We start from the raw sequence: 13,063 nt of genomic DNA on the forward strand, positions 1-13,063 counted from the left end.
TGAAAGATTTCATGGTTTGTTGTAAATGTGCATGGTAGGTTAAATCAAAAGAATGCAAATGAAGAAATGAAATGAATGTTATTCAGAGGAACTGAATAAAAAATATGATGGGAATGGCTTGAATTTCAGAACCATCAAATTCTTATGAGTTTTCTCTTTCATTGTCACTTTTTTCTTTTATTTCTGCACCCTTAGTAATTTGAAACTTGTGTATGCGAGATTTCTTTGAAATAGCATCTGTAATGATTTGAAGTCTAGGAGGTGTACTGGTAATAAATGTGCGATTCATTATTAAGGGCACGTTATACAAAAATATACTCTTGCTATGTTTGTTTAATTGGCTCATCTTCGTGAAAATATAGTTCAGGCACTGCAATGCAATAAACCCAGCTAGGGTTTATCAGAAATTTTGAGCACTTCAGTTGCAGGCAGACACACACACACACAGAAACACAGAAACGCACATGCTCAGACATGCATGTAAATAGACCCAAACACACACATACTGTACACCCATGCACACACCCACGCATACACACACACACATTCACACACACATATGCCTCGAGCTCTCTGAGAGTTCGGAAGTGGTGGGGGGGGGGGTCACCTTCAGACAGCATGCCCTGCAAAGGTCTGATCAAAAACATGTGCTTACTGTAGGTGTCCTAGACACAGCTAATTAAATCAACCACTTTCACCTCCTGATCTAACCTCCCCCCCCCGCCCCAAAGAACAACACTACAAAGCCACCTGACCACTGCAGGAGCTGGCCATGGGACCACAAGTTTAAAATGTTTCCTTACTTTTTCTTTTTTCATAATCTGAACCTGCAGGATGCCTGTAGTATTTATTGCACAGGCTCTCTCCTCTGGACACCAGCACCCAGGTTCACCCCGGGTTCAAAGCACAATTCTCAAGCAATTCTGGCAGCCTTCTGCTTCGTGATTGCAGGTTTCCTACTGGCTGACCACCGGCTGACATCTGCACTCAGCCAAGCCTCCTCAAGAGAACATGACATGAGGCGGTGGAGCCCCACAGGATCATGGGAGTAGCTGATGGAACATCCCGACAGCACTGGGGAAAGCGAAAAGTGATGAAAGTAAGCCAATGTTTCACTGTGACACGGGGTGGTCTCGGTTCTGGTGGACTGGAAAATGTGACACAGTTTCCAAATTGGGGGGGAGGCAGGAGGGGGGTGGTCAAGCGATGTGATCTGGCACATCACCCCCAACAATTCATGTTAATTGGGAAGGGGGGGAGCAATTCCTACAGTGTACTGTAGCAGTGAATTGGAACACGGGCTCTCTGCTCGACAGAAGAAAAGGCCTCTGGAAGTATACTGCAGTCACTCTGTGGAAAGAACGAGGTCTAACCACATTACTCACTCTGCTGACCCAATGAACCCCTCACAATCCCCATGGGGGAAGCCACACTTTTTTTCGCTAGTAGACGGATGGATTTTCAAGCCCGACTTCTGTCACAAGATAAATAGCCGGTTTCTGTTGGGTAGTTAAAAAAAATCCATAAAATATTGACCAAATTTTTCAATAACTTATATATTATATGTACTTTTATATTATATGTACGTTATTATTTTTACCTGCAACTAACATACCAGCAAAGGCCGTCATCGGCAGTTATATCGCAGGTAGAGCGGAGCAAAGATAAATATTCCATTTTATGTTCCAGGCCATTAGATTGAGTACACAATAATTCACTTTTTTAATATCTATGTGTCAGTTCTCATTTTTTCCCCTGTAATAGACCTCTGATGACCCACTCGTTTTCCCACACACCAGGTATCTATATATACAACCATAAAAATTTACAGTAAACAGGAGGGCATAGGAGCAATGGAAAATTACGAAGTGAGAGTGCAACAATCTAGGGCAAATCATGAGTTACATAATAGCCTCTGAGGCCATTTTGTATTCTCTGATCTAGTCAGTACCTGTGTGCCACTGGTCCCATCAAGCTTGCCAAACACCTGGGCAAAGGGTCGATGTTCCTGAGAAAGTGTTCCAGCACTCATTTTATGTCTCTCTTATATTCCTAGTTAACTTGATGTTTTGAGACAAATTATAAGCGCTATACAGAACAACAGCTTTTGATTTATGTCTTTACCTATATTTCACTATTAAATACACTTATCTGTACAACACTGTGCTACTGTAGTAATAATAGCAGGAAAAAATATGATTCATAAAAAAGCCTAAAGCGTGTGTGAAAATGAAAGCCAGGAGACAGTCTCCTTCCAAAACACATTTTAAAATGATCATTACCTTCTGTAATGATCAGCTAGCATGCCACCAGTTGATTAGACAGCTGTCATTTCTTAATGGGTCTGGGCCAGCGGAGAAACCACAATGATGCCCTGTATCCCAATAAAAAAGAAAGAGGGAAAATCTGAAATAACATTGTCTATAACTAGCAGCATCTGGATTTGATCTGGCCGGCAGTCAATGGCATGAAATTAACCTTTAAGTACGAAACACAACATTCGGCAACTCGCCCTCTATCCATCAACCTCACCCTCGGACACTCATAATATTGACACGCTCAGCGTTGGGAAAGAAAAATAGGTGTGAGAGGATTGGCTGGCGCTGGGCAGCGTTAGCGCAACGTTAGCGCGCGTGGAAAGGCGTCGTTTAAAGGACGACATATCAACAAACCGATTCTAAATACGCGGCTGCAAGAAACTAACCGATAAGGAGCCTGTCCGTGCCGGCGTTGGGCCCATTACCTAAGATTGAGCGAGACCCCAGCCACTGCCGTTTTGCCGCCCCCCCCCCCCCCCCCCCCCCAGTTAGTCGTCTGCCCTCTGACAGATGTTCCCCCTGCCCCAGGACCAGGGAGAGAAGGTCACCCACTGTGCGGGGGAAAAAGGTCACAGCAGGAATGTGGCCTGTGGCAGGATCATTACGGGTCTGGTGTGAAGCCAGTGTAATTAAGATTGATAAAAAAAGATGTTTCATCTTCTGCCTGCTCGCGTGGGATCGCCACCGCTTTCTCAGTGTAACTTCAGTTCATAATGCCTTTCTTTGCATGTGAGAGAGGCTATTTCTGTGACTCTATAATCTGAACCAGGAATCATTTGCAGTTTGCTGAACAGCTCTGTATAATAGCATGGTTTTTCCCCCAGAAATATAGACTCACTTGGACACCCATGACTGAGCAGTTTCCATTAAGCAAATAACAGGATCGTGTGCATAATCGAATATGAAAGACATTTGTTTTCACTATTATCCCACTTTTCTGGGCAATTTCCTATTTAATTTACCGTAACTCATTTTAGTGGAAGAAGGCAACCCTCTGCTGTCATCTGCGATCACAATCGCTGATATAATCTTGACAAACTCAGTTTGGAAAGTTAGGTTTGATTGCTGAAATTGCCAAATAAATGTTGTTTATGTTTATGAAGAAATATTTTATATTTTAAATATTTTATGGTTAAGTCAAAGTTAAGGACAACTGTTGACTTCATCCCAGGCCTACTGTATAACTGAAATCATAGAATAATCTATACAATGTAAATATACTGCTAACTAGGGCTGCACGATACATTGTATATTTATCTTCTATCAATATGAATATGCATGATAAACACATCACATGCATGAATAGTATTTATTTAAATTGATGTCCTGTTAAATGTTCATGTGCAATTATTTCAATAAAAGCATATTGGAAATAATAGGGTTTTTTTTTATTCAGTGGGCATATGCTATTCATTGTCAGGGATCCATGTTAGCAGCGTACCTAAAGCAGAAAGATATTACAACTGCGGTCACTTCAATATCTGTTCATTTATCGCAAGTCACATCGTCATCACAATATTCAACAACGTTATCGCGTATTGCATACTTTCCTCTTATCGTGCAGCAACAAATAATTAACAACATTTAATCCGATAACACGTCAACGAGACGCTCAAGCTCCTGCGGTGCTGGCAGACAGCGAGGAACCAGGCCGCAGTGCTGCCTGCCCGGAACATTCCAGGAAACGCAGGGGACAGCTGCTGTAAAAGGCCTTCCTGAAGAGCCTCTCTGCCAGCGACACATCTGAGATCAAGGGGAGAGCGCCTGATGGGATAGCTCCAGCCCGCCGGTCGCTCCCGGGGGAAAACACGGACTTTAATCACCGCGGTGCGGAGTAAAGCGATCATGAAACGTTGAGGCTTTGGTGTTTCAGATTTCCGCTCCGATGATCAAGACGTGCTTTGGGGGGGGGGTCCCGCTCCTTCAGAAACGACATGCCGCTTTGTCCTTAACTTTGAGCAACAGATTTGGGAGATGTTCTCCCCCTCGCAACCTGTTTCCTGTTTTGCCTCATTTGAAGCCACTCGTGACAGCATGCCGTTTGTGATTTTGACCAGTGGCTCTAATTGAAGTCTCAGCTCGTCTACAGTCATGCGGATCCTAAAGGAGACCATAAAAGCTATGCTACCTGCGGCTGTTACTGTAGGGTTAACATGTGGATCGGATATCTTTAGACTTTACTGTGAGGGGGCACCTATCATTGGCCGAATGGACCTGTTTGTTACTTGCCGTGCTGAAGATGTTGGAACACCAAGTAGCAGCTACTCTCTGCAGTTCATCACATTTCTCTTAAAAACAAAAAACCCTTTATTTTGTCCTTTCCACATAAACAAGGATGAAGAACACTTATAGCCATAGTAGTTATTGACCTTGCATCTTGGTTTGTTTATCAGATAATGTGTTCATTCATGCCAAGAAAAACATAATCAATATTTTACTGATTCTAGGTAGAATACCAATTCCTTTAGTGTTGGGCCTCTTAAATACTGATTATATAACCGAAGGGTAGTGATGAAATAGCTGTTTACACCGATTTGCGCTCCAAATATGTTGTGCTGGCAAAAGTTGTCAGCCAAAAATAACCTGTAATCAAGTGTGAGCGTCCAGATATGAATATGGGAAATTAAAGAGTTCATGTTTCACTCATGTTGAACTATATTTACTTTTGTTGCTGAGGTCGGACACAAGTTGCTTGATCCTGCCAGTGGTAATATGGGTTTATTTCAGGGTTTATGATTCATCCGGCTACTCCACCATTTTGTTTATCTTAATCATGTTCCAGGCGCCCACAGACTACCAGCTGTCTTCAGCAAGAGATGCACCTCTCCTCTGATTAGCTGTCAATCATCTGTAGCACTATACACCGTGTAGCATGCTAAGTAGTCACTTGCTCGCAGATGAGAGCTTAGGAGCCCTGTATGCACTTCTGTTGGAGTGCACCCCGTGTAGCACAGGGGTAACCAGAGAGACATTTCGTGATTTGAAAGTGGAGAGAAAAATGGGGAAAATGTGTGCACAAAAATTCAATTCAATATAATGTTTCCATAGGTTTTGAACTGGAAGCATTCACATTTAATCTAACATCTAACTGGTTAAATGTATGTGAAGACTAAAACACAGCATCAATTGTGTAATACTTGGTTGGGAAAGAAATCCCAAACAGTATGCACTGTGACAAGAGAAAATGGTGCAGCTTAAAGTGCATTCCGGGAATGTTCAGTCACTACAGTTTTATTGTAATTGTTTTAATATATAAATCATAACTCCTGAGACATTTAGGGCAGAGATCAATGTTTTGCTCCTATTCAATGATAACTCGAGTCCTGATTTATTTGTCACTGATCACAGACTTTTGGCAGACAATCTGGCAGCCCTTAGCACTGAAGATAAATTAACAGTTTATTTCCTTATTGGCAAACTGTACTAATCCCACCCAACCGTCATTAAATTCACAAAAGAAAAATGTCAACATAAAAATGTTGCTTCTGTTGTGAAAAAATAAATTTTGAGATATAATTTTGAGAGCTAATATTTGCCTTCATATTTTCTCAGTGTTGATACATCACAGCCAGCCTTTGCAAACCAATTCCTTTAGGAGGGACTTAGAGAAAAAAGAGATAAAAATGTGAAAATATTGGTTATTTGAACTATGAACAGGAAATAAGTATTGGGTTTTTTTTGTTTGTTTGTTTTTTACATGCGACTGCAAGCAATTAGACATTGCCAGTCTATCCAATCCATTTTAACCATTGTCAGCTGTTAAGTAAGAACAGGGTGAAATGGGATCTCACCAGTAGCAATGCACGCTAATGATCTTTGTCATGTAGAGCAGACAGGAAAAATCAATGGCAGTCCAGGCGCAGCCTGTTTTCCAAACAAATTTCCGTCCTGCACATGAGGAAAAAATATTATTGCAGTTGCCATGGTGATGGAATCTAAACTGGTGTTCCCCCTCCCACGTTCCATTTCCTCCCAAGAACAACCGATGAGTACTTGTGGAGGAATTCCCTCAGTAAGACGAGATGTTTGCTTCCCTCGCTCGGCTCAACCCGACCCTGCTTCCAACCGCATGTGCCGTCGGGATCTCTTGGAAACTCTCAACAGTCGCTCGTGACATCAGGCCTCTCCCCACCCCTCCCCCACCCGCTGAGGGGGTTTTTCCATGGCCAGAACTGCAGAGTTGGATCCCATCCAAATTTTTTTTTCTGGTGTGTTACATTCACACAAACTCTAGGCTGTTTATGACTCCTGTTGTACCTATAGAGTATCTGCATGCCGGGAAACACAGATAAGTTACTGGCAGTGCATTAATATGGCAATAAAGTTTTTGACTTATTTTATCATTTAGGGGGGAAACATTGATGTATCATATCTCGTTTCTTACCGTAAGTCCAGTTAGAAGTAGCAGCCTTTTTTTCAGAGAGAAACAAGAACGAGTCGGCGCACAGCTTGCATTCTCATACTTTTTGTCAAGTTTATTCATCAAGGAACACAGTTTTACCCCTACTTAAAGATATCCTTCATTTAAATGTATTACTTAACAGCGCCCATCATCTGAGCAACAACAAGAACAGCACTTCCACAAGTAGCTAGTCTAGTTTATAACTGTTCACTGTTTTCTGAAGTGAAATCATTTTAATTTATAGCGCCATGTGTACCTTGGTGCCCTGTGCTTTGTTTTGTTGTTATATAATGCAGTCTGACGTTTTTAGTACTGTTTCCTGCAGCTCTTCTCCTGAAACGCTGGGAGTGTTTGAGTGCAGTCCAAGTGTCTGCAGCCCAAATCCCGTCCAGTCCTAAGCGGATAGCCTGTCGTGGCCATCTGCCATTTTGGAAGTTTGCCTTCCAGACAGAGTTGCGGAGCGTATCTGGGGAGCAGTATAAAGCGGCGATATTTCACTTCTTTCAGTAGAAATGTGTACTGATGCTAGCCCTAATATATTCCACGGTCGTAAATAAGGTAACATTTTTCATATTCCTCAGTGGTACAAATTAAACAGGAGTGATATGGGACCCGAGTGATATAGCAGTAGTCATATAAAGCAGTGTGTGATATTGCGGTTCCTCACTGAGACGCCACAGAGGGCAGTTTGGTTGGTTTCATTTTTCATTCAGACGCACAGTTACCAGGAATTCCCCACGTCATGACAGAGTGCTTAAATTGAGCCTGCGTTATGACACTAGCCTAAAAGGGGATTCCTGTTACTTAAGTCTGTTTTGCTGTCACTATGGCGACCTCTGTTCTTGACAAAATGACCTTCAACACACAAATGACTTCATTTAGCAAAATCTATTTTTAGTTAAAAACTGGATATGTTTCAGTGCTGGAAACCATGTTGCAGCTCGACCGCCAGCCTCTGTGACCAATTAAGTGAACAACAAGTCAGCAGTTACCACTGAATCAAAACTCTGATCATATCATTTTTCTACTGCATGCACACCATAATGACACTATGAAAACAAACGTGCATTTGTAATCAGGGTGAGTAGCTTAACTGTATGTAGATATATTTTGCAGGTAGTTAAACTACATTCAGTTAAGGTTCATTTTTCTTTCATTTTTAGGTGTAGTTATGGGAACTACCATCTACTTCTGGCCATAAAGTTTTTTCCAAACCCCTTTGACCAAATTCTGTCTCCTCACTCTCCTTCTCTTCCCTCTAATCCTGGTTGGTGAGAAGCACTCTACTCCACTATGGTTGCCAAAGGTCAACTGCCAGTTGTCATTGCTGGATTTCCCCACTGTGCAGGATTGTGGTTCTACACATGTGCAGAAAAGCATTGCATTTATGTCTGCGGAAGATGATAATGATCTTTTTTATTTTTTTATTTTGGTAGTAGGGGAGACCAGGGCACAAACAAACACGGGACATGTTGAAACATGGGGATTTTGCAGAGTTGCATTTGCGCAAGAATGTTGGGTTTATTTTCACCATTGTGTAATAGCAACGCGCGTTTGAGTGAAAACTTCATCAAGGGTTATTAACAAATCTGTGTTTTAGCACCATGAAAGTAATAATTTTTCACCAAAGTATTTTTAGAATAACTGATGATATGTGACCACCACAGACTCCAATTATACCTCATGTGAATCACCTCGTGTGGGTTATAACACTGTATAGATTTGACACATGTCACCAGGAACCAGAAACTGTGAGCCCTGCTGGAGTAGAGCAGCAGGGGCACTTTGGCATGCTGTGTTTCAACATGCCCCTGCCTGTTATAAATGCATCAGCCACAATAACCTTTAATGTGAGGTTGTATATTCCATGTAGACCATGCATTTCTTCAGTCCAATTTAGCTCTCATCAATTTCTTCAAAGACATCAATTTCATACAAATGGTGTCATATGCGGTTAGCACATACAACATTATAGACAATTTCTACAAGACAATTTTCAGATGAAAAATGCAAATTGTAAAAAAAAAAAAAAATTTTGACTATAAGCTTTGTATTAAAACAAGGCTTTTTCCAGTACGTTTTATGATATTTTGGACGCTGTTTAAACTTGCCCCGGAACTGTTTTAACTAGCTCCATCACTATAGGCCTAGCTTCTATTTGAGTCAACATTACCGCAAAGCAACCAAAATACATACATGTGTGTGTATGTGTGAGAGTGTGTGTGCATTCAGTTTGAATAATTCATACTCAATTATTTCTTAACTGCAATTTGTTTGAGATTATAGAAAATGGTGTACGTTTAATGTATAGCCTTTGCGGAGTAAAATATAAATAAAATAAAGCCGATGTGTTTTTCATGTTCCCTTTACTTTTCCTCACAGAAGGCGGAGATTAATCTCCATGGAGACGGGCGAGCAGCGAGCTTCCTGTGTCTGTGCCCTTGGCTCAGGGCGATCTCCGAGTGAGGAGCTGTTCACACGGAGACACTGGAGCACTCGGTTTCCTTCCTCCCCACAGACAGAGCTGTCAGATTAGCTCTGAGAGAATCCTATTGTCATGTCACTTTCAGACAATCTGTGGCCGGAGAAATCACATTTTTTCAACTTCAACCTTTTTGTGTGCGTGCATGAGTGTAACTTCTCACTTATGGTGTGAGAAGCAACAGAGCTTTAGGAAACTATAGTTTCCTGTCTGCCCACTGTTGCAAAACTATTTCATCATTAAAAATGTACTTTTATGCTATTTCCCATAGATATATTAAAAAGTAATGAGACTGAACAAAAAAACCCCAATTAAATTAAAAGCTTAGAAGTACCCTGGGCATTTATCAGCAATTTGCAGGTAAATCCTAAAAAGTGTGGAAAAAGAGAATGTGGCTCCCTAACCAGATTATAACGCGATGATTAAAGGTACAATAGGTAATTCCAGACTTCTAACGGTCAAGAGAGGAATAGCAGCAACAAACACCTTCAAACCACAACACTGTTTATCCCTCCCCCTTCTCTGTAAATGCAACGCCATTGGCTGTGGCACTTAGAACCAATTTTCAACCAATGAGCTTAAATTATTGTACAGTTATACAACGCTTTGGTACAGAGTGTCAGACCGTCAACTGTATAATTTGAAACCCAAATTTAAGGACTATATACACAGGCAGAGGGTGAGTCAACATGTCAGCAAGTCTTTTTCAATGACAGGAATGGATTTACAATGGTCTTGCAACAATGTTTTAACACAAACATCTTACCTATTGTACCTTTAAATCAAACTTGTGTAAAATTCCTAAGGCGGCCATCTTGTAAAGAGACAGCTATTAAAATGGGCAAGTTGCAGCACTGTACGTACTGTATGCCATCAGTACAGCATCCCAGCTCACCCTCTCTGCTTTGGAATGTGAAGCATGCCCGCCTTCCCCCCACGCCAGCCCACCTCGACGGCCGTCAACCACCACCCTGAACGCACCGCGGGCTTCCTGCCTCGGACGTCAGGCTGTCCAGGCGGACCGCAGAAGAGCCAGCAGGGATATCCCCCTCTGGCACGTTCGGGATCTGACTCACTGCTGCGGAGCTGAGAGGAACAGCACGTCCTGTTTATGTTCCTGCAGGAAGCTGCTGGCAGGATATTGCCCTCCCCGGTCTGGAGGTTCACAGCACCCAGAGAGCCAAACCCGCATTGAGCTGATTGCTTATTGCATACACCCGGCAAAGAGCCTCAAAGCAGCGATTGGCTGGTGGCAAAATGCACTGGAGGTGCCCAGGCAGACAGATACAGGGAGTCTTCTCTGAAGGCAAGGGTGAAACAGCTTGCTTTGAGGAACAATGACCACTTCCTTATTTTACACAGGGGGGCAAATATCCTGAGAGTGTGGAGTTGACCTTTACTGAAAGCAGGAAATGTCTGACACATGCGTTCATCTATCCTTGTTTGTTTGCTTTCGTTTTATACCAAATTAAAAATCTCTGTAGATACAGTGTTTGGGGATCCCAGTATTACTACACTGAAGTGTATAGTTTTATTTTTTCTAGCTTAAGGCTTACGGCACAACGGTTAAAGACATATGTTTCTGTTCATGCCTACTTAAACAATTATGGAAGCCTTGAGGATTTCATTGCTTTCATATATCTGAGCTAAATATCCAGATATGACTGTTCTTGTGCCACAAAAATTTTTTTTTTTATACTTGACTGAGAACTGATTTGATATAACCTTCAACTAAAAATCACAAGTACTGCAATGTTTTTAAGACTAATGGTGATGATACATTATATACCTTTGATAATACCAGGATCAGTTCATTCATTCATTTATTTTTTGGTGAGACTCACTCAAGCTGTATTTAATTGTTCCCCTGACGGCTTGTCAAATCAATCTTCTTCCAGTATTCACCTCTGTTAACACCTCATTTACTGGAATCCTTTCTTTGTGCTGGAATACTAAATGGTTTCATGTTTCTTTCTCATACATGCTGCAACAAATGGGGTATTTGAAACAATGCTGGAATTCATAGGCTTGTTTGAACAACCTCATAAGAAGTACTTATTATCAATATTAAAAATGTGACTGAATTGTCAGATTCAGTCTGAAAAAATGTAAACATTAAGAAACACATTTAGGCATGGTTTACTTTTTGAGGTACTTCTACAACATCACTAACTATAAAACATGTAAAATATGTAAAGTTTGATTGAAGAGTGAAGGATAGATTAAAGCATACTAAATATTGAATGATTCTACATTTTGCATCCCTGTCTTAAGCATGTCATACATTCTGTACTGTGCACAGCCTAATTTAAACTGCTGAATATCATCAATGACCCATCTGCGATTCAAGCACAACGCAGGAATGTCTTCAAACAAGCCTTAAAACCAGTACACTGTGTTGCCTTGTTTCTGAAGCACTACATCTCTGCGGAAAGCAGAAAACGCTAAACATAATAACGGTAATCATATGGCACAATGCTAGCACAGCTACTTCAATTTGTTATTTGGGACATTCCCTGGGAAGATATGCCTAACTCCCTCCATCCCAGGCGGAGAGATGCTTGTAGTATGGCCTCACCATTTCCTGGGGTTACAGGGCCACTCTGAAGCACTGATGGGAAAGTGTCCTTTTCCAATGTTTTCACTGGATGGAAAGTGTATGTACAACAACAGCCAGCAGTCCTGTGTGTGCGTGTGCGTGTGCATGTGCGTGTATGTGTACGTGTGTGTGTGCGTGTGCGTGTGCGTGTGCTTGTACGTGTACGTGTACGTGTACGTGTACGTATGTGTGTGTGTGTGCATGTGCGTGTACGTGTGTGTGTGTGTGTGCATGTGCGTGTGCATGTGCATGTGCATGTGCGTGTGTGTGTGTGTGTGCATGTGCGTGTACGTGTGTGTGTGTGTGCATGTGCATGTGCATGTGCATGTGCATGTGCATGTGCATGTGCATGTGCATGTGCATGTGCATGTGCGTGTGTGTGTGTGTGTGTGTGTGCGTGTGTGTGTGCATGTGTGTGTGGAGACCCATATGTACTGTAAGGGCATGCAATTGTCAAATACTATTTTGGATAACACATAATTTTCAATATGGATGGAACTCTTGGATATTTCCTCTGAGGGGGTTTATTTTATTTGAAATGGGTCTTGCTCTTATGTAACATTCACAATGTATTAATATGTGCTGGCTAATGTGGTATTTTACCTGTTTAGTAGGGGGGATGTACTGTGCTTCAATAGTTTTGTGCATACTAGTGCATCGAGACGTGCCTATTGCACAGCCATTCAGTGGAAAACCAAAAATAAATACATTGCATATGTATTTATATTAATCTAAATATGCAAGTTGTCCTGACAGAAATGTATATATGATATACAGTATATGTATATATAAATGAGAGGAGTTATTATTTACAGGTAACATTTATTTATTGCTGGACAGAGCCTTTGTGAAGGCCCAACGTTGAAGCCTTAATGGGTGCTTTTTTTAAGAATAGCTTAATGCAGTCTGAAGAGAATGCGTGACTAGAAATCTACACTTTCGTGTCTGACGGTAGTCAGGGTTGAGGCACCTGGGGTCACAGGAGGGGAGCGCTGTTAACACTCGCTTTTCCTGATGGAGGCGTGATGAGCCGGCGAGACCTTGTGAAACCCCAAGCCGTAAGGAAATACACAGCCATAATACAGGCGAACACATTTCATCCAGAGGGTAAGACTGAAACTTGTCAGGTTCCCGGACCAGAACACACAGGTTTACCAATGCCTGAGGGTGAAAGATTAAAAACAATATTTTATTTCATAATTACTGCGAAAAAAAAGAGAGACAAGGAAAAGGAAATCTCTCTGAATTATGATTTTAATTTC

Source organism: Conger conger, chromosome 4 (genome assembly GCF_963514075.1).
Source record: "Conger conger chromosome 4, fConCon1.1, whole genome shotgun sequence".
Taxonomy (NCBI): domain Eukaryota; kingdom Metazoa; phylum Chordata; class Actinopteri; order Anguilliformes; family Congridae; genus Conger; species Conger conger.